The following is a 20,292-nucleotide window of genomic DNA, read 5'->3' on the forward strand; positions in this document are numbered from 1 at the left end:
GATTCATTGATTTTTTGGAGGGTTTTTTGTGTCTCTATCTCCTTCAGTTCGGCTCTGATCTTAGTTATTTCTTGCCTTCTGCTAGCTTTTGAATGTGTTTGCTCTTGCCTCTCTAGTTCTTTTAATTGTGATGTTAGAGTGTCAATTTTAGATCTTTCCTGCTTTCTCTTGTGGGCATTTAGTGCTATAAATTTCCCTCTACACACTGCTTTAAATGTGTCCCAGAGATTCTGGTATGTTGTATCTTTGTTCTCATTGGTTTCAAAGAACATCTTTATTTCCGCTTTCATTTCGTCATGTACCCAGTAGTCATTCAGGAGCAGGTTGTTCAGTTTCCATGTAGTTGAGCGGTTTTGATTGATTTTCTTAGTCCTGAGTTCTAGTTTGATTGCACTGTGGCATTGGTCTGGTGTTTATGAATGCCTTAGCTTTTGTTTGTCTGGGAAACTCTTTCAAGTTTAAAGAATTGTTTTGGTAGGCATAGTATTTTTGCATGCCAGATTTTTTTCAGCACCTTAAATGTATATCTTGTTGTCTTCTTACCTACAAGTTCATTTATGTATTTATTTATTTTGAGAAATTTGATGAAACCTGAATTGGGACATTGTTTAATATGGTACAAACTTTTTCTCATATTGCTATCACTATTTTTTCTTTGTATTTGACTTTTAACCATGTAAATAAGATGTGCCTTTGGGAAATACTCTTTGGATTAAATTTGATTAGGGTACCTGGATACTGTCATCTTTCTCTAGATTTACAAAATGTTCCATCATTATTTTCTTAAGTATGCTTTCTAGACCTTTTTATTTCTTATCTCCTTCAAGAACTCCTATTATACAGAGGTAGTTTGCTTAATAATGTTTGATTCCTTCCATAGGCTTACTTCATTAATTTTAATTATTTCTAATTTTTTGTTCTTCTGCCTGGGTAATTATATATGTTTTACCTTTAGGATTGCTGATTTTTTACTCTGTTTGATGAAATCTGCTGTTGAAGTTTTCTAATGAGTTTTTCAATTCACTTCAATTATTTCTTATTAATTGGATTTTTTATTTTTAAAACATTTCCACTTCTTTGCAAAATTTATCATCTTTTTCCTGGATTATTCTCTAAAGTGTGTTTTTTTCAACTTTCTATTCATATGTGCTGTGATTTCTGAATTTTTAAAATAGGTGTGCACTGAATTTATCAAAAATTTTGTGGAGTATCTGAACTTTAATTCTGCACTGTAACTTAAAACCAGACTTGCAGTGATTTCTAGGTCTTGGAGAGACTTAAGCAATAACTGAAACATAATCTCAAACGTTATACTTGTTTGCAGGTCATAGAAAAGCTCTGCATGAGGACCTGAGAATTGTAAAAAAAATACGTGCCAAAGATTCAGACTTTCCTTGGATTTTGGCCCCTGCAGTGTTATGGTACTGGTCAAACTCCGCAGCGTGGCATTCCTGCTAATAGGAACACCAAGCAGTTGCTGAGATCTGTGTGCCTGTCACTGTGATTAGTACTCCCACTCTTGTTTCCAATTCACCCCAGGTCATTCAACCCTCTAGCCACTACTAATGCTTCTCTTGGGGTAGGACAAAAATGGGCTTCGCAAAAAGAATCACAGATCCATGAGGAAACTGAACATTCCCCTTAAATTTCCTCCTCTGATCTTGGTAACTTCAGGTAAAGTTCTCTCATAGTGGTGTGTCTTCTTGCTGTGTGAAAGGGGTGTCATAATCCAAAAGAATTATTCTTCTTACAGATAGTGAGTTTTCCCATGTGTATGAGTCTTGGGATTTTCTTCTTCTCTTTTTAGCTCTCGTGAATTCAGGGTGACTTTTTGTATTTCCATAGTTACTAGCTGTATTTTTGTGTAGGAAGTAATTTTGGGGGCCTTATTTCATCATTTTACTGACATCACTCCTCAAGGAATATTTTTATGAGTTTGCAAACCATTATGATTTTAGAATTAGATATCTATCAAATATTAAAAGAGCTGTATATTTATTACTTAAGTGTTCTGTATAATTATTTGGTGGGGTACCATTTCTAGTAAATAATTACTATGTATTGAAGCCATGTGTTTCTAACACAAACTTTCTGGCAGAGACTGGAAGTATATGGCAGAATATAGGGACAATATAACTATACATATGGAAACTTCTTCAGATTTTTATTAAAGCATAAGTAAACTATATTATTCTACATGACATTGCATCTTTATGATGCAGAAATTATTTTCTTTGTAGAAAATGAAAGAATTTGCCCATATATCTGGCAAAGATGGCACTGTGGTGTTTTCTCTGGGACCAGTTGCTCAAAACCTTACAGAAGAGAAGGCTGATCTCGTCGCTTCAGACTTGGCCCAGATTGCACAGAAGGTTAGTACTACCTCCAACCCTTATAAGCAGCCGTTTATACAGTGAAGAAAGTGTGGTTTTCCACTTGTAATTTGAATCTCATTTTCTCCTTTGCATTAACAGGCACTATTTCTACATAAAAAATTTTAAACATTATAGTAGTGTATGTGGGCTCAACTAATCATTTGACTATGAATTCTTGAAGTAACTTTGGAAATACTTCTCTTTCTTGTCATTTGTTTGTGACAAAATGAAACTAAGGTATTAAGTTTCTATCTCACATTTTGTTATTTTAAATCTTTTTTTTTTTTTTTTTTTTTTTTTTTTTTTTTTTTTTTTTTAGACGGTGTCTCACTCTGTCGCCTAGTCTGGACTGCAGTGGCGTGATTTTCGCTCACTGCAAACTCTGCCCTCTCTAGTTCACGGCATTTTCCTGCCTCAGCCTCCTGAGTAGATGAGACTACAGGCTCCTGTCACCACCCAGAGCTAATTTTTTGTATTTTTAGTAGCCTAATAGCTGGGACTATGGGCGCCCGCCACCATGCCCGGCTAATTTTTTGTATTTTTGGTAAAGAGGGGATTTCACCATGTTAGACAGGAAGGTCTCAATCCTCTGACCTCGTGATCCAGTCTGCCTCTGCCTCCCAAAGTGCTAAGATTACAGGCGTGAGCCACTAATTTTAAAGTCTTGACTTTACATGCCAGTGTTAGTTGACACAGTTGCTTGCTAAAGGAAAATCTTGATTCATAACTGTCATTCTTTAAAAGTTGTCTAAGTAAATTTTGGTGGTGTATTAAAATCCAAATCCATAGTGTGACAAGTAAGACTGCCTAAGGTCTTCATTCCAAATTAACTGTCTTTTGCAATCTCCTGCCCTCAACTTTCTCTGTGATCCATACACATTGGGATGCTCTCCATATGTCCATGACCTTTACTCCTTCTGTTCTTTATTGGAAAATCCCTTCTTGGCCACACACTGCCTAGGTCCAATCAAAGCTTTCATCTTATATCATATGTTACCTGCCTCGTTAAGTTTTTCTAATTATTTCATAAAGAAGTACTTGTGTTTTTTCTCTGGAACTCTAAACATCCTGCATTATTCATGTGATTCATATCAAAATAATCTTTATATTATAGCTATTCAATGTATTATCGGCTAATTAGTGAGGGTCCACATAGGTAAAGTGATGTAAAATATTTGTTTTCCAAAACCACCTGGTAACTTTGGGTTTTGTGTGGAATGACAGAAAGTGTGTGTATGTTTGTGTTTTGTGTGAATTAGAAACTTTAAAAAAATCTTTTGTGAAAGGGTGGGTTAATGTATCTGGCCAAGATGACTGACTGAAAGTAGGTGATATGCATGGTTCTCACAAAGAGGAACAGAAGTGGTGAGTAAATAGAGCCCCTTCATCTGAAATACATATTTTAGAATTTAGCTCATATTAAGTGTTTTCACTAATACAAGGCATACTTCTGAGATGTTGCAGATTTGGTTCTCGAATACTACAATAAAGCAAATATTGCAATGAAGTGAGTCACACAATTTGCTTTGATTTTTAAGGCATATAAAAAGTTATGCTTAGACAATGCTGTAGCATATTCAGTCTGCGATAATATTAAGTCTACAAAGTGCATGTCTTAATTAAAAGACACATAATTGCTAAAGAGTGCTAATGATCATCTGAATCTTCAGTGAGTGCAACTTTTGTTGACGGAGAGTCTTGCATCAATGTTGATGGTTGATAACTTATTATGGTGGTGGCTGCTAGTAGTTGGCATGGCTGTGGCAATTTCTTAAAAATTAGAGAACAATGTTATTTGCCACATACATTAACCCACCCTTTCACAAAAGAGTTTTTTCAGCATTCAGTGTTGTCAGATAGCATTTTACCCATAGAGGATCTTCTTTCTAAATTGAAATCAATCCTCTCAAACTCTAATGCTTCTCTATAAAGTAAGTTTAAGTAATATTCTAAATCTCCTGTTGTCATTCAACAGTCTTCATAACATCTTCATCAGGAGTAGTTTCCATCTCAAGAAACAAGTTTCTTTGCTCTTCCTAAGAAATAACTCCTCACTTATTTGTTTTATCATGAGATTTCATCAATTCTGTTACATCATTAAGTTCCACTTCTAATGATAGTTATCTTTCTAGTTTATTATATTTGCAGTTACTTATTTCATTGAAGTTTTGTTATAGGACCAGCAGGTTCATATGTTTACTGTCCAATAATAGTCTGATTACACTGAGACGTCAGGTTTGGCAGCAAAGAAGGAATTTAATAATTGCAGGGCACTGAGCAAGGAAATAAGAAGAGAACTTCAAATCCAACTCCTCAAGGAGTTCTGGGCTGGAGGTTTTAAGGAGATCACAGATGGTGATGGACTGGAAAATTTGGGTAATTTATTAGTCTGGGTAATTGATTGTTCAGGGTAATGGGGACAAAGTTATCAGAGCAAGAAACAACATTTCTTGCTGAGTCAGTTCCTTGTGGGGTCCTCTAGATCAACTGGCATCAGTGAAGTCCCTCAGATCAGCTGGCATCAGTGAGGTCCTTCAGACCTGCTGAGTTGGTAGTTTTATCAGTGTGCTGGACCTGAAGGAATATCTCAGAAGGAGAGTTGATCATTTCATAATGTTTAAGTTATTATCTATAGAAGAGTTAAGAGGAACTATAATCTTGTAACAGAATCTGCATAATTCTAGGACAATAGCCAAATAACTATGAGGAAGTGAGTCAGAGAACAAGTTAACCTAATGATTAATGCTGAATGTACTACAAGCTTGATTTACTTTTCTTGTTTTCTCTCTTTATCTTTGATTACTTGAACAAAGTTTGTAAAGATAGTGTCATCTTCACACTCTCAATATCTTACATGATGGTTGTAAGAATCAACGTGTATATGCTATATCATAAATGAGCATTTAAAATGTTATGTTACATAAAAGAAGCCAGTCACGAAATACCACATATTGTATGATTCCATGTATTAAAAACCGTCCAGAATAGGCAAATCTATAGAGATAGAAAAGCAGTTAGCAATTACCCAGTACAGGGGAAATGCAGAAACTAGAGGTGGAGAGGAAAAGGCTAAAGGCTATAGGGCTTATTTTGGGGAGATAAAAGGGCTCTCAAATAGATTGTTGTGGTAGATGCACAATTCTGTGAATATACTATGAAACATTAAATTTTACACAATAATTGATAAATTGTATGATATTTAAATTATATGTCAACAAGGTGTACAAAATATGTGGACCATGTTTAGTCATTTTATCTTTAGTTTTGTGTGAAATGGACTGCAGAAATATGACCTTTCACTGATACAATTCTGGACACTCTTCTAAAATATATTGCATAAGACAGATGGCATGTCTATACAAGACCCTTGATATTAGCTGAAGGATAGCACTCAGAAACATAAAAGGGAAATTAATCATGTCTGTGTAAACAGGTCATTTACCTTCATTTGTCTCCTTGCCATCCACATGCTGGGAATGTTGATTTAATGATATTGTATGTACTTTGAAGTATGAGTTACATTTTAACTTCTTGGCTAATTTATCATTGGATATAACCATGAGAAATGACAGAAAGGAACAGCAACTGGAAAACAAGCATTACTTTGCACCAGGATGTCTGTGAAATGGACTTCAGTAATTCTGCTAATACAACTGAGCTTTTACTTTAGCTCTGGGAGTTGTGGAAAGGTGCTGGTGTGGGCAGCAGAATACAGCCATTGGATGAATATGAAGACAATCGTGGAAGAGCTTGTCCAGAGAGGTCATGAGGTGACTGTACTGGCATCTTCAGCTTCCATTCTTTTTGATCCCAACAACTCGTCTGCTCTTAAAATTGAAGTTTTTCCTACATCTTTACCTAAACCTGAGTTTGAGAATTTAGTCACACAAGAGATTAAGAGATGGTCAGACCTTCCAAAAGATACATTTTGGTTATATTTTTCACAAATGCAAGAAATTATGTGGAAGTTTGGTGATATATTTAGAGAGTTCTGTAAAGATGTAGTATCAAATAAGAAATTAATGAAGAAACTACAAGAGTCAAGATTTGATGTCATTTTGGCAGATCCTATTTTTCCCTGTAGTGAGCTACTGGCTGAGCTATTTAACATACCCCTTGTGTACAGTCTCCGCTTCACTCCTGGCTATGGTTTTGAAAAGCATTGTGGAGGATTTCTTTTCCCTCCCTCCTACGTACCTGTTGTTATGTCAGAATTAAGTGATCAAATGACTTTCATAGAGAGGGTAAAAAATATGATCTATATGCTTTATTTTGATTTTTGTTTCCAAATGTATGACATGAAGAAGTGGGATCAGTTTTATAGTGAAGTTCTAGGTAAGTATTTTTTTTCAATCTGTAACTTCTTTGTGTCTTTGAAGCAGAGTTTATATAAAGCCATAAAGTCAGGGTAGTGGGGTTTTGGTAAGTGTTTTTATAAAACAAAAATACAAGATGATCTATCAATCTCACAAATATTATAGAAAAGTTTAAATTACAGGGTCAGGTAAAACCCTGTGGCCATCACTCACACAGAACACCCAAGGAAATCATAAACCTATGTATTAGTGCATCTAAGACTTTAAGCAATTACACATCTGTTTTACTATACATTGCTTTACATCTTAAAAACAGTAAAATGCATCAAATAACATCTTACTGAATGCATAGATTTAGAATGAGTAGTTACACATTTTTCTACAACTATCTATATAACTGCAGAAATTACTTTTTCTTGTAAAGCTTGGTTTTCTTATTTAGAAATCAAAAGATGTTCCCATGTTACCAGAATGTTTCCTTCACAATAGAGAGAGGGAATGTCTATATCTCAGATGCATAAATCATTAAAGGTAATTTGAAGTTTCTAATGTTTCTATACTCTTTCATTAAAGAATTGGAAACCACTCATTTAAAGTCCAATCATCTTGTTGAAGTGTGAAGGTTGTTATATCTACATAGTTTTTTTCAAACTATGACTTTTTATTAAAAAATATAAGACAGACTAAGGTTGAGTACAAATCTTTATTTCAATAATTTCTCAAAAATTTCTAGCTATAATTTACAAATATATTTACTTAAAGATAATATTATTAAGATCTTAGCTTGAATCTAAAAGTGTACAAGGATTTCAACCATACTCACAACATAGTCCACAGTTCACTTGAAGAACCAAAGATAAAAATTTAGCTTAATGATTTGTGCAAACTAGACAACTTTTAGAAAATTATTTTTATGTATACAGTGGAATTAATTGACTATAGAGCTCAAAGAGTTGTTTAAATGTCCATATGCTACTATTGAAGCTTTAAAAAGAAGAGAAATTGATGTTTAATTCTCTGTGGCTTATTTTAATAATTGTTTGTAATTGTGAGTATACTGATGTGACATTAGAGATGTAGCTTATCCTCACAATTCTCCTACTATTTTGCCTTTCTTATAAATATACATGGGCAAAATAAATAATACATAAAATTAAATTACGTCTATAGATGAATATATGTATATTTTTCAAAGCATAGACACTTTGCCTATATTTTTGCCTACATTATTCTAACCCTTTTCAGAAAATAACCTAATCTTGTGTCATCCACCTTTTCTTTTTTTATCCTTGTCAGGAAGACCCACTACATTATCTGAGACAATGGGGAAAGCTGACATATGGCTTATTCGAAACTCCTGGAATTTTCAGTTTCCACATCCACTCTTACCAAATGCTGATTTTGTTGGAGGACTCCTCTGCAAACCTGCCAAACCCCTACCTAAGGTAAACATACTTTCATTGGTTTTGTTTTGTTGGCTTTGAATTTTCAGTAGAATTGATTCTACGGTCTTCATTCAGAGTAGTTGACTTACACTGAAAGAAAGATGGGAAGTGGGTGGGGTAAAGCAGATACCAATTAGAAACTCATGTACATATTGATACTATCATACGTATATGAGTTTCATGAGTACTACAAATAGAGGGGAATACTAAGGAGACTTCAAAAAATAGAGTTGGTTAAATTGAAGTCTTCATTATTTAACACCTAAGAAGATATTGGTCATTCATTCAAATAATGTTTACAAAGGGATTAGCACGAAACACAGGTAAGTGCAGAATTTTCAGAGAAAAAAAATGGACCCAGTTTCTGCCCCCACATACCTTACATTCTACTTCAAAAGACAGAATATGTGCAAGTAATAAAAAATATATAAAAACTATTATCTCAAGGAAAAACCCAATGTCAAGAAAGCATCAGTGGAGATAATAGAAAGTATCCTGGAGTCACTGATTACTATGATGAGAGCTGAACAGTATGCAAGAATAAGTAAAAGAATGACAGAGAGAGACAGACAAAGGAAGGAAAGCAGGTAAAGTGGTCAGGACAGTTCTCAAGTCCTCAGGTTTAGTTTGCAGGAAGAGACTAAGAATCAGATGATGCTGAGAGGCAAATTAGAGCCAGATACATATTGGGAGTTGAAATATTTATTAAGCACATTGAAAAACTATGAAAAAGAGTTAAGACAGAAAGATATATGAAAATATTCTCTTCTTTAAGAAGAGCTTTCAAGATATTCAATGATTAAATTGCAGGAGGGTCAGAATAAAGAGCCAACAATTCAGGAAATTTTGCATGGATTCAGGTAGCAGATGATGGAAAAGTAGACTAGAATGTTGATAAAAATAATGATGCCTACATTTACAGAAATAGTGGCAACTTCATGTTGTGTGGAAAAAATATTAACACAGGCAAAACAGTTGAAGTGTGTCTCTGGCCTGTAGTTAGTTACTCATAAATATTATTAATTTTGCAATTATTGTTATTTTGTTATTATTGCTAATACTACTAGTTACTTAACATGTGCAGGTCACTTGAGATATCATTCTCCATTTAATAGAGCCAGATTTTTCAGTACATCAGAATTATCTTCTCTTGCAAAGTCATAGTTGACAGACACCTGTGCCATGCGCGTCTGTGTGAAGAGACCAACAAACAGTCTTTGTGTGAGCAACATGGCAGTTTATTTCACCTGGGTGCAGGTGGGCTGAGTCCGAAAAGGGAATCAGCAAAGGGAGATAAGGGTGGGGCTGTTTTATAGGATTTGGGTAGGTAAAGGAAAATTACAGTCAAAGGGGTATTGTTCTCTGGGAGGCAGTAGTGGGGGTCACAAGGTGCTCAGTGGGGGAGACTTTTGAGCCAGGATGAGCCAGAAAAAGGAATTTCACAGGATAATATCATCGCTTAAGGCAAGGACCTGCCATTTTCACTTCTTCTGTGGGGTCCCTGACTTCCCGCAACAATGAGCTAGTGGAAATTCTAAAATTCTCCCATAGGTAACAAGGATCTTCACCAGTATTGCAGCTTAAAATACTTCCTCAATAAAATAAATGTGTTCCTTTAATATTTGCAGACAAACTCAGTGATCACTTGATCTTACTAAAGCATTTAAATCATTCTTCATTGAGACCCCAAGGGTTTACATATTACAGCATAAACATACCCTATGAAAGCAGATGATTTTTGCCATATGACAAGCAACTCATTAAAGCTCCCTGTGCCAACTTGTCTTAACATCATGGCTGCCTGACAGAGAAGCACAGAGATTAAGAACAATGCATGTATAATAAAGACCAAATAATTTATACCACTTGTATCTGAATTGTGCCCTTAGTTTCAATGCCAAAAACATTCTGTCAGCATATAAGATTATATTCTTTATGAAAGAATACAATAAACCTGTATATTGTAAATTAATATCATACTTTTAAGACATATGTACAAAGCAAGCATTCTTTATCACATTATTAAGTAATCTCTTAAAATATAATTTTTGTCCACATAAAGCTGAGATTTTATTCCATTGTTAAAACTCAATATCTATGATGAATGCAAATTGCATGGGCTTTATATGATAACTTTCTTAAGAGACAAAAGCTGGGGTAAGACTAATGAAACATCTATGCCACCCTGCCCTACTCTTGAAATATTTCCCCCTTCACAATAAGAGAAACCGATGGTGTCAGTAGGAAGGGGAAGAGAGTAGGACTTGTAGAAGGATAAGAAAAAGGATGACTAGTAGTACAATAGTGATAATTACTACTATTAGCTGTTGTTATTAACTTGCAGAAAGATTTGAATGCAAGTCAATGGTTGTGAAACCAATTCTTTGTTTATTATGTAAAATAATTGCTAACCCAGCCAGGTTGCTTTCATTTCAATTAAATATGTGATTCTCAGATAATTTCTATATAAGAGAATAAGACACTTGACAAAATGTATCAGGTGTTTTAAAAATGAACATTGCCATGAGTTTTATAATACATTCACGTGAAATTATGCAGATAAAAAAATTAATCAAGATGTACCTATTCAACATTATGAAAAATATGCATAAAATTAACATTGGAAGTAGTCCAACATCTTAAATGAAGGAATGATTAAAAACTTATACTGTGTGCATACAATAGCATTACAATAATTTTATCAATGAAATATTCAATTACACTGTCAGCTGTAATACAAATAAAGGGAGTTAGAAAATGATAAAGGCAACAAGATGACAAGTTTTTGCAGGAGGAAAACATATACTCAGTAAGATTAACATTTTCTAAGTAAGTGTCACATGTATACATTGAGCTTTATAAATAGGACAAAAGCCATGATGAAAAAATATATTTTATATAAATAATATCGCAACATAAAAATTTAGAAAAATTTTATTTAAAAAAATTTTTCATGCTTTTATAAAATTTCTGACATTAATCTTATATTATTTTATTACATTATCACAGAAGAAGAAACAACCAATCCATATCAGTGATGAATCTGTAAACAGAGGTTAGGTTCCTTCAACACTGCATGGGTAAACAGGGCTCTTGGCATCAAGCTAGTGAGGTGAAACACTGAACATCAGTTACGGTAAATATGGCTACAGTCAACTGTAATCACACACAATACTTAGATGCCCAAGGTATAACCTGGAATAGCAGCACAATGACTCTTACCTTAAGATTAAAAATCATATTTTAAAAAACACTCTGTAATATGTGGTCTGCACAGGTAACATTTGGACGTTTTTTCTTTGTTTTGTTAAGAACCATTAGGAAAAGTTTTACCACAATGATCAAATCTGAAAGTATTTAAATTTAAATATTGGCATACATTGGAGAACGTAAATCAGAATAATTCTCAATCAATTGCAGCCAAGCACATCTTCACCAGGAGTGTGATGTGGTGTGAGTGAGCTACTCAAAAGAGAGACAGGATCTCCCCTATAGAAAGGCCTGGTGGTCCCTTCTATTCTGATGCAAATGGTGCCTCTGAGACACAACAAAGTGATGATGAGAGTTCCTCACATGTAGTTATAAATAGTACCTCAGTTTAACAGTGTGTGTGATTTCAGGTCAGTAGGTGTTCCACCTAAACAATAACCTGAAAATATGATCATTCAACTATGTAACTGTATACTGTACAATTTTGTATTATAAATAAGACTCCTGGACTAATTCACAGAAATTCCAAATTACAATACCCGACTCCAGAATGTCACTGGTTCTTAACCGTCAGCTTTTATTTATTTATTTATTTATTCATTTATTTTAGTTTTTCAAACGCTATCGGAAAACTGTGACAAATTTAAGTGAAGTGTAAAGCACTGTAGAGAAACATAAATGTAGATATAAAATTATCCCAATAGTGAGTAGCTTATCCTCAGAACTCATAGTGAGGGAAGTAAACACTAAGGGCTTCCAACTAAAAGAATCTTACAGAAAATCTGCCTGAAATAAACACAAGTGACTTAGTAGAACAACAATATAGAATTAAAGCTGAGTGGTGCCACTTTCCAAGAACTTATATTAGTAATTTTAGTAATATAAGAGTCTGTGTGTAATATTTTAACATTATCTCCCTGACTACAGTGAAATAGCTCCATTTCTTTTTTCCCTTACACACATGCACACAAATATATACACATTCACACATAGTTACACAAATATCCTAACAGCGTCCACCTATCTCACATTATATATCCAATTGCAAAAAACCTGAGTGATTGAATCAGTTAGAAAATATTATTTACTCCAATAATTCCTTAAAATACCTGATTTTCTCTCTTTAGTAACTTGTACCAATTCTTTCAGTAGTGCCTGCTGCGCTGTTATTCTTTTGTGATGAAACAAATTCTGTTTCACAGGAAATGGAAGAGTTTGTACAGAGCTCTGGAGAACATGGTGTTGTGGTGTTTACTCTGGGGTCAATGGTCACTAACATGAAAAAAGAAAGGGCCAACGTAATTGCATCAGCCCTTGCCCAGATTCCACAAAAGGTAAGATGAAATGTCTTACTGATATGGAAAACTACTGAAAGAGGCTGCTAAAGTTTGTAAGTAATCCAATTATAGAAACTTCTGACAAATGTGAAGTTGGCCAAAATTAAATGTGAGTATTCTATTTACATCACTCTTTGAGTAGTTCTGATTTGCTAACATCCCTTGATCTCGTTCCTACTCTTTTTCTCTTTTTACAGTTTGAACATTCTATAAGTTTGAATTCCACTCATGGAATAAGATATTTTCCTCACTGTAACAGGTTCTGTGGAGATATGATGGAAATAAGCCAGATACCTTAGGTCTCAATACTCGGCTCTATAAGTGGATACCCCAGAATGACCTTCTAGGTAAGACTCGGGTGAACAAATACTGGATATATTAGTAACAGCACATTAGAGTGTTAATAGTTAATCATGAAACAAGATTTTTCAATATTTGTTAAGGAAACACAAAACGTAACTTCTTTATATTTATTTGCCAGTCAAAGGGGAAAAAGAATATGCTATAATTATTGGCATTTTATGATATACACTCACATTCTTTATGGTCAGAATCAGCAGGAATCTTTATTTCTGGTATTACTATATCTCACAGAATTTTTCAATAACTCCTGAGCTGTCTCTCTGTCTCTTATTTCTACAACTTTACACCTGTTGTTTCTTCTCCTGCAGGGTTTTTCAAGTGCCACCAAAAATTATAGTTCTTCTATCATCAGTGACTCTGCATTTTCTGAAGGATTAAATTGCTAATCTTAATCATAAAGTGATGATAAGTCATGATGAACTGTGACATGTCTTTCCTCATCCTAGCACCACCATCAACCCACTGCCTGCTGCCATGCACACCCCACATATCACATTCTGTGACTGCACTTAAAATAGCAGTTCACTTCATGCCCAACTCTTTGCTTTCTTCTTTATTGCACATTTTAAAAATCTAGATCACACTTTTTCATTAGTCCAACTGGAAATCTTGTATTGTTTTTGCGGTCTCAAGTCTCACACACCATGCAGCCTTCACTTGCATACCCAGCACAAGTATGTGTTTTTTCCTATGAAGTCTGAAAAGCAATAGCAAAATAGTTCAATGTGTTATCTAGAAAACAATGTCACTTTTAGAGCCTTTCATTGTGCATCTCATTTTATTCCTATGAATAATTTTGCTAAAAATTCATGCAATCCTAGGTCATCCAAAAACCAGAGCTTTTATAACTCATGGTGGAGCCAATGGTATCTACGAGGCAATCTACCATGGGGTCCCTATGGTGGGCATTCCATTGTTTGCTGATCAACCTGATAACATTGCTCACATGAAGGCCAGAGGAGCAAGCTGTTAGATTGGACTTCAACACAATGTCGAGTACAGACTTGGCGAATGCACTGAAGACAGTAATTAATGATCCTTTGTGAGTAGAACAATATTTTCACTAGATGGTATTTATAGATAGCTTCTCTTGTCAATAGTGAGTGTGAGTTTCACCCTTTTTCTAAGAGAGTAATTTTGAAAGAATTTAAATGATTTAACCAATCTGAAATCTGCTTTTATTTTGTATCAGCTATTTAAATATTGTATTTGAAAACCATACATCTAATGAATAGCCAGTTAGTGAAACAATTTTCTACACAAAAATACTTTTAAAATGATATAGATAATATAAAAAAATACATTTCTTTATACAAGAAAAAAACAAACAACCCCATCAAAAAGTGGGGAAAGGATATGAACAGACATTTCTCAAAAGAAGACATTCCATACAGCCAACAGACACATGAAAAAATGCTCATCATCACTCGCCATCAGAGAAATGCAATCAAAACCACAATGAGATACCATCTCACACCAGTTAGAATGGCAATCATCAAGAAGTCAGGAAAAAAACAGGTGTTGGAGAGGATGTGGAGAAATAGGAACACTTTTACACTGTTGGTGGGACTGTAAACTAGTTCAACCATTATGGAAAACAGTATGGCAATTCCTCAAGGATCTAGAACTAAATGTACCATATGACCCAGCCATCCCACTACTGGGTATATACCCAAAGGATTATAAATTATTCTACTACAAAGACACATGCACACGTATGTTTATTGCGGCACTATTCACAATAGCAAAGACTTGGAATCAACCCAAATGTCCATCTGTGACAGACTGGATTAAGAAAATGTGGCACATATACACCATGGAATACTCTGCAGCCATAAAAAAGGATGAGTTTGCGTCCTATGTAGGGACATGGATGCAGCTTGGAAACCATCATTCTTAGCAAACTATCACAAGAAGAGAAAACCAAACACCGCATGTTCTCACTCATAGGTGGGAACTGAACAATGAGATCACTTGGACTCGGGAAGGGGAACATCACACACTGGGGCTATCATGGGGAGGGGGGAGGAGAGAGGGATTGCAGTGGGGAGTTATACATGATATAAATGACGAACTGATGGGTGCTGACGAGTTGATGGTGCAGCACCCCAACATGGCATAAGTATACATATGTAACAAACCAGCACATTATGCACATGTACCCTAGAACTTAAAGTATAATAAAAATAAATAAACAAATAATAAATAAAACAAAAAAAACCCAAAGATGAATAAAACATGTTCTCTGTCAAAAAATAAAATAAAAAAATAATAATCCATTGACTGGTGTGATGGTGTGAGATGGTATCTCATTGGTTTTAGGGTTTTTGTTTGTTTGTTTGTTTGTTTGTATTTTTTGTGAGATGGAGTTTTGCTCTCGTCACCCAGGCTGGAGTGGCAGTGGCGTGATCTCGGCTCACTGCAACCTCTACCTCCCAGGTTCAAAGCGATTCTCCTGCCTCAGCCTCCCGAGTAGTTGGGATTACAAGCACACGCCACCACACCTGGCTAATATTTGTTGTTGTTTGTATTTTTAGTAGAGACGGGGTTTTGCCATGTTGGTCAGGCTTGTCTCAAACTCCTGACTTCAGGTGATCCACTCGCCTTGGCATCCCAAAATGCTGGGATTACAGCTGTGAGCCCCATACCCAGCCTTATCGTGGTTTTGATTTGCATTTCTCTAATGATCAGTGATGTTGAGCTTTTCATACATTTGTTGGCCACATAAATGTCTTTCGAGAAGTGTCTGGTTCATAGACTTTGTCCACTTTAAAAAAAAAAATACATTTCTTAAAATTTTGACATAATGAATCCTTAGTAGAAAGGAAAAATAAATGAAATAATATAGTAAATATTTTAATTCAATATCTAAAATGCCTCAGAAACATGACTATTTCCTGTTGAAAAATTAACTTTTATTATTATCATTACTGTAATTGAACTTGACAATGAGATTTAATTTTGATACCATAAAATCCTTCTTTTATGGTATAAAATCCAAATACATTTGCTATGTTTACAGAGCCATGAAGCCATCACTATGACATAATTTTAGAATATTTTTGTCAGCACAAAGAAACTGCAAAGACACGGAAGTCATTTCCTATGACCACTTAGCCCTAGTCTAAACACTAATTTGTTTTCTTTCTCTAGAGATTGTTCTCTAGGTATTTCATATAAATGGAATCATACAGTTTATGGTGCTGTGTAAATGACATTTCACCTAGCTTAATTTTTTGTTGTTTTTTATGGTATTAGTTTTATTCATGTTGTTGTGCATTTTAATACTTCATTTCTTTTTACGGCAGTTTAATATTTTTTAGTAAGGATATGTCATATTTTAGTTGTTAACTTATCAGTTCATTGGCCTTTCGATTGTTTCCAATTGTGGTTACTAGGAATATTGCTACACAAGTTTTGCATAAACCTGTTTTCCTTTCTTTGGGGTTGATACTACAAGTGGAATTGCTGGCTCATGTGGGAACTGTATGTTTATGAAGAACTGCTAAACTGTCTTCCAAAGTACTTGTTTCATTCGTCACTACCACCAGCAGTGCAACATAGTTACAATTCCTCCATACTTTTGCCAGATGAATTATTATCTGTCTTTTTGGTAAAGCCTTCTTAGTGGGTGTAAAATGATCTCTCATCCTGGTCTCAGATTGCATTTTCATTACGGCTAAAGACGTTGAGAATCCTTATATGTGCTTACTGACGATTCGTATATCTTCTTTGAAAACATGTCTACTACAATCCTTGGAACATTTTTAAACTTTGGTATTTGTCTTATTATTAAGTTTTAAGAACTATTTATATATATGGGTCATTTCAGATATATAATTTTTAAAAGTTTTGTCCCATTCTGGGTACACTAAATGTTCCTTTTGGATGATGGTCTTTGAAGCACAAAAAATATAATTTCAAGTCAAATTTTTAATAATTGATTTTCTCACACCCAAAGATAGCAGTGTGCAAAATTCCTTGCAGAGTCCTGCTATCATCAATTCAGCATTTATAACTACTCTCAATAATGCTTTTAAAGAAGGAGAGTATCATCTAAAGGAATACATTAAAATTATTTTATCAACAAAAAAGAAGGTCAATGAATGATAAAAATACCTTTAAAGAAGATAGGAAATAATTGAAAAGAAACACAAACCAACTTGGACAAATAGAAAAAAATATATATAAAGCAAACTGGTAGATTTAAATGTGATTATGCATATACTTTCACTCAATCTAAACAGACTTAAAACAAGAGCAAATAATGGGTAAAGACATTAAACATTTGAAGAACACAATTAACAAATGGAATCTATAATGTAAAATGATACACACACATGCACATATGTACATACACAATACACATATATGTATTATATATATCAACTGAAAGACACAGTTTCTTAGAGCATGTCAAATAGTTATTTGAAGTGATATGTGGTGGGCAATAACCAAAGACTTAGTTAATAAGATTTAATGTCATAGAAACTGTATGATTGCAGTCATAGTGGAAGTAAGGGAGGTTATGAAAACTATAACATGTCTTTAAATTTTAGAGATCAAAAAATACACTTCAAAAAATGTTAAAGTCAAAAGTGGATAACAGTTATGCATCCAATTTTATCTCAGCAATTCTACTCTCAATTATAGACCCAAGAGATATGTATAATATACAAATCTAATACCATCTAGAATATGTTTATAAAGAGTTATCAATAGTGTCTAAAAATTGTTAGCAACACAAATACATATTAACCTTAAAATGAAGAAAAAATCTGTGCTTTATCAGTCAACAAAATACTACACAGCGAAGAAATTATCCAACAACTGCGACATAATAAAAGACACTAATGAGTACATATTATATAATTCAATTACATAAACAAGCAAAACTAATGCATGCTATTTGAAGTCAGACTAATATTTAATTGGAGGACAAAAATAGTGATTAAATGGTTCAGAAAAAGAGAGTGATTCTAGGCAGGTTGTGATATCCTATACCACGATCTGAGCAGTAGGTAAATAGATATCTTCACCTCAAAATAATGTTCAAGATGATCTTACGTTTTTGAACTATTCACTTAGTACATATATGATTTTGTATTTACTATTTAAATATTTATTTATGAGATACATAATGCATTTTACAATTCTAGGAATCAAATAGCAAAATAAGCACAGAAAATAGAGAAAATCCTAGAGGTTCCATCATAGTGTGGTCAATAAAAGCCTCTCTTAGAAGTAACAATAGAAGGAAGCCATAAAAAGGCAGAGAAGCATGCCTTGGGTTGTAGCAAGAGAGAATACTCCAAGAGCAGGAGAGAGGGGAAAAAATGTGTAAGGTGCTAAGACGAGAACACCTTTGGGAGCTTAAAGAAAAAAATAGAAGGCCAATCTAGAAGACAGTGTGCAGGGGAAAAGTGTTAGGAAAAGAGCTTGCCAGTGTCTTACAATGTAGGGTTCTGTAGACCAAATAACAGAGTTGGATTTTATTCTTTAAATAATGAGAAGCCAGTCAAAGTCTTAATCAGGGAGTGCTATAAACTGACTTTAATTGCAAAAAATCATTCTGGCTACAGGGTGGGAAACAGTAGGAGACAAAGAGTAATGTAGAAGCATGACTAGCTATGAGGCATGTCACTCACCATGACACAATTACTTTTTAGGAACTTAGAGATGATAATTCTCATATTCATTTTCACGATCTTTCTTACAGCACTTAAAATGGTTCATGTGTTGAGCACGTTCTCCATATGTCTGCTTGAGAACTAACAGTGTAACTGAATTGTTCATAATACAAAGGATAAATGCTTAAGGGATGAATATCCTTTTCCATGATGTGTTATTTCACATTGTATAAACACTCATATACCCCATAAATATATGCACTTAATATGTACCCACAAAAACTTAAAATTAAACAATTAAAAAAAATTAAAATGCTTATATTTTCTCTGCTTCAAAAAAAATTAACTTTCTCACCTAACATTCAATTTCTACTTTAGAAAACATTTGTCAATGAGAAAAGTTCAATTTAAAAGCCAAACTTACTATGATGACCAATTAAAGTACACAAGTTCTATGTCAATTCTTTGACATTTACTTTGAATTATTTGGCACTTTAAAAGCCTTTCATAAACTTGATATGCACAGGCAAGTTAACTTACTTTCAGTGTTAGTAAGGGACGAGATCACTCCTCATATTGTCTTATGCCCAATTTCTGCCTCCAAAGAAAAAAAAGAAAGTAAATACTAAAAGGCAGAAATGAAATCCACAAGCAACAGCCTGGTGCCACTCTCTGGGCCGGGTAGTTAAAGATCGACCCCTGACCTAACTGGTTATGTATCTATAGATTCCAGGCATTTTATGGAAAACGTTGTAAAAATCCCTGCCCCTTCTGTTCTTCTGATTACTGGTGCATGCAGTCCCCAGTCATGTACCCACTACTTGCTCAACTGACCATGACCCTCTCATGGACCCCTGTAGAGTTGTGAGCCCTTAAAACGGACAGGAACTGCTCACTCGGGGATCTCAGCTCTTGAGACAGGAGTCTTGCTGATGCTTCCTGGCTGAATAAACCCCTTCCTTCTTTAACTTGGTGTTGAGGGTTTTGTCTATGTCTCTTCCTTGCATTGGTATCTTTATTTTTATCCTTCAGATATAAAGAGAATGTTATGAAATTATCAAGAATTCAACATGATCAACCGGTGAAGCCCCTGGATCGAGCAGTCTTCTGGATTGAATTTGTCATGCGCCACAAAGGAGCTAAACACCTTCGGCCTGCAGCCCATGACCTCACCTGGTTCCAGTACCACTCTTTGGATGTGATTGGGTTCCTGCTGGCCTGTGTGGCAACTGTGATTTTATCATCATGAAATTGTTGTTTGTTTCTGGAATTTTGCTGGAAAAGGAAAGAAGGGAAAAAGTGATTAGTTATCTCTGAGATTTGAAGCTGGAAAACCTGATAGATGAGACTACTTCAGTTTATTCCAGGAAGAAAGGATATGATGCAAGATTTCTTTCTTCCTGTAACAAAAAAATAAAAATAAAATAAAAAACTTTTCAAAATTTACTTTGTCAAAAAAATTTTTTTCAGAGATTACCACCCAGTAATGGTTAGAAATATTTTGTAAATGAAGAAAACACTCGGGAAAACACAAAAAATGTAAATTCATATGAGCTTGTATTGAAATTTGTTGAACTTATATTGAAATTTGTTGTTCTAATTCATAGTTTATACAA

At 34.3% G+C, this 20,292-nt stretch overlaps 2 pseudogenes; both read left to right on the forward strand.

Moving 5' to 3' along the window:
• LOC104667782 overlaps positions 1-2,417 on the forward strand; it is a 63,857-nt pseudogene extending 61,440 nt beyond the window's left edge.
• Positions 2,418-5,989: 3,572 nt separating this feature from the next.
• Positions 5,990-19,983, forward strand: LOC115893286 (annotated as a pseudogene).
• Positions 19,984-20,292: the final 309 nt, after the last annotated feature.

This window comes from Rhinopithecus roxellana, chromosome 2 (genome assembly GCF_007565055.1).
Source record: "Rhinopithecus roxellana isolate Shanxi Qingling chromosome 2, ASM756505v1, whole genome shotgun sequence".
Lineage (NCBI taxonomy): Eukaryota > Metazoa > Chordata > Mammalia > Primates > Cercopithecidae > Rhinopithecus > Rhinopithecus roxellana.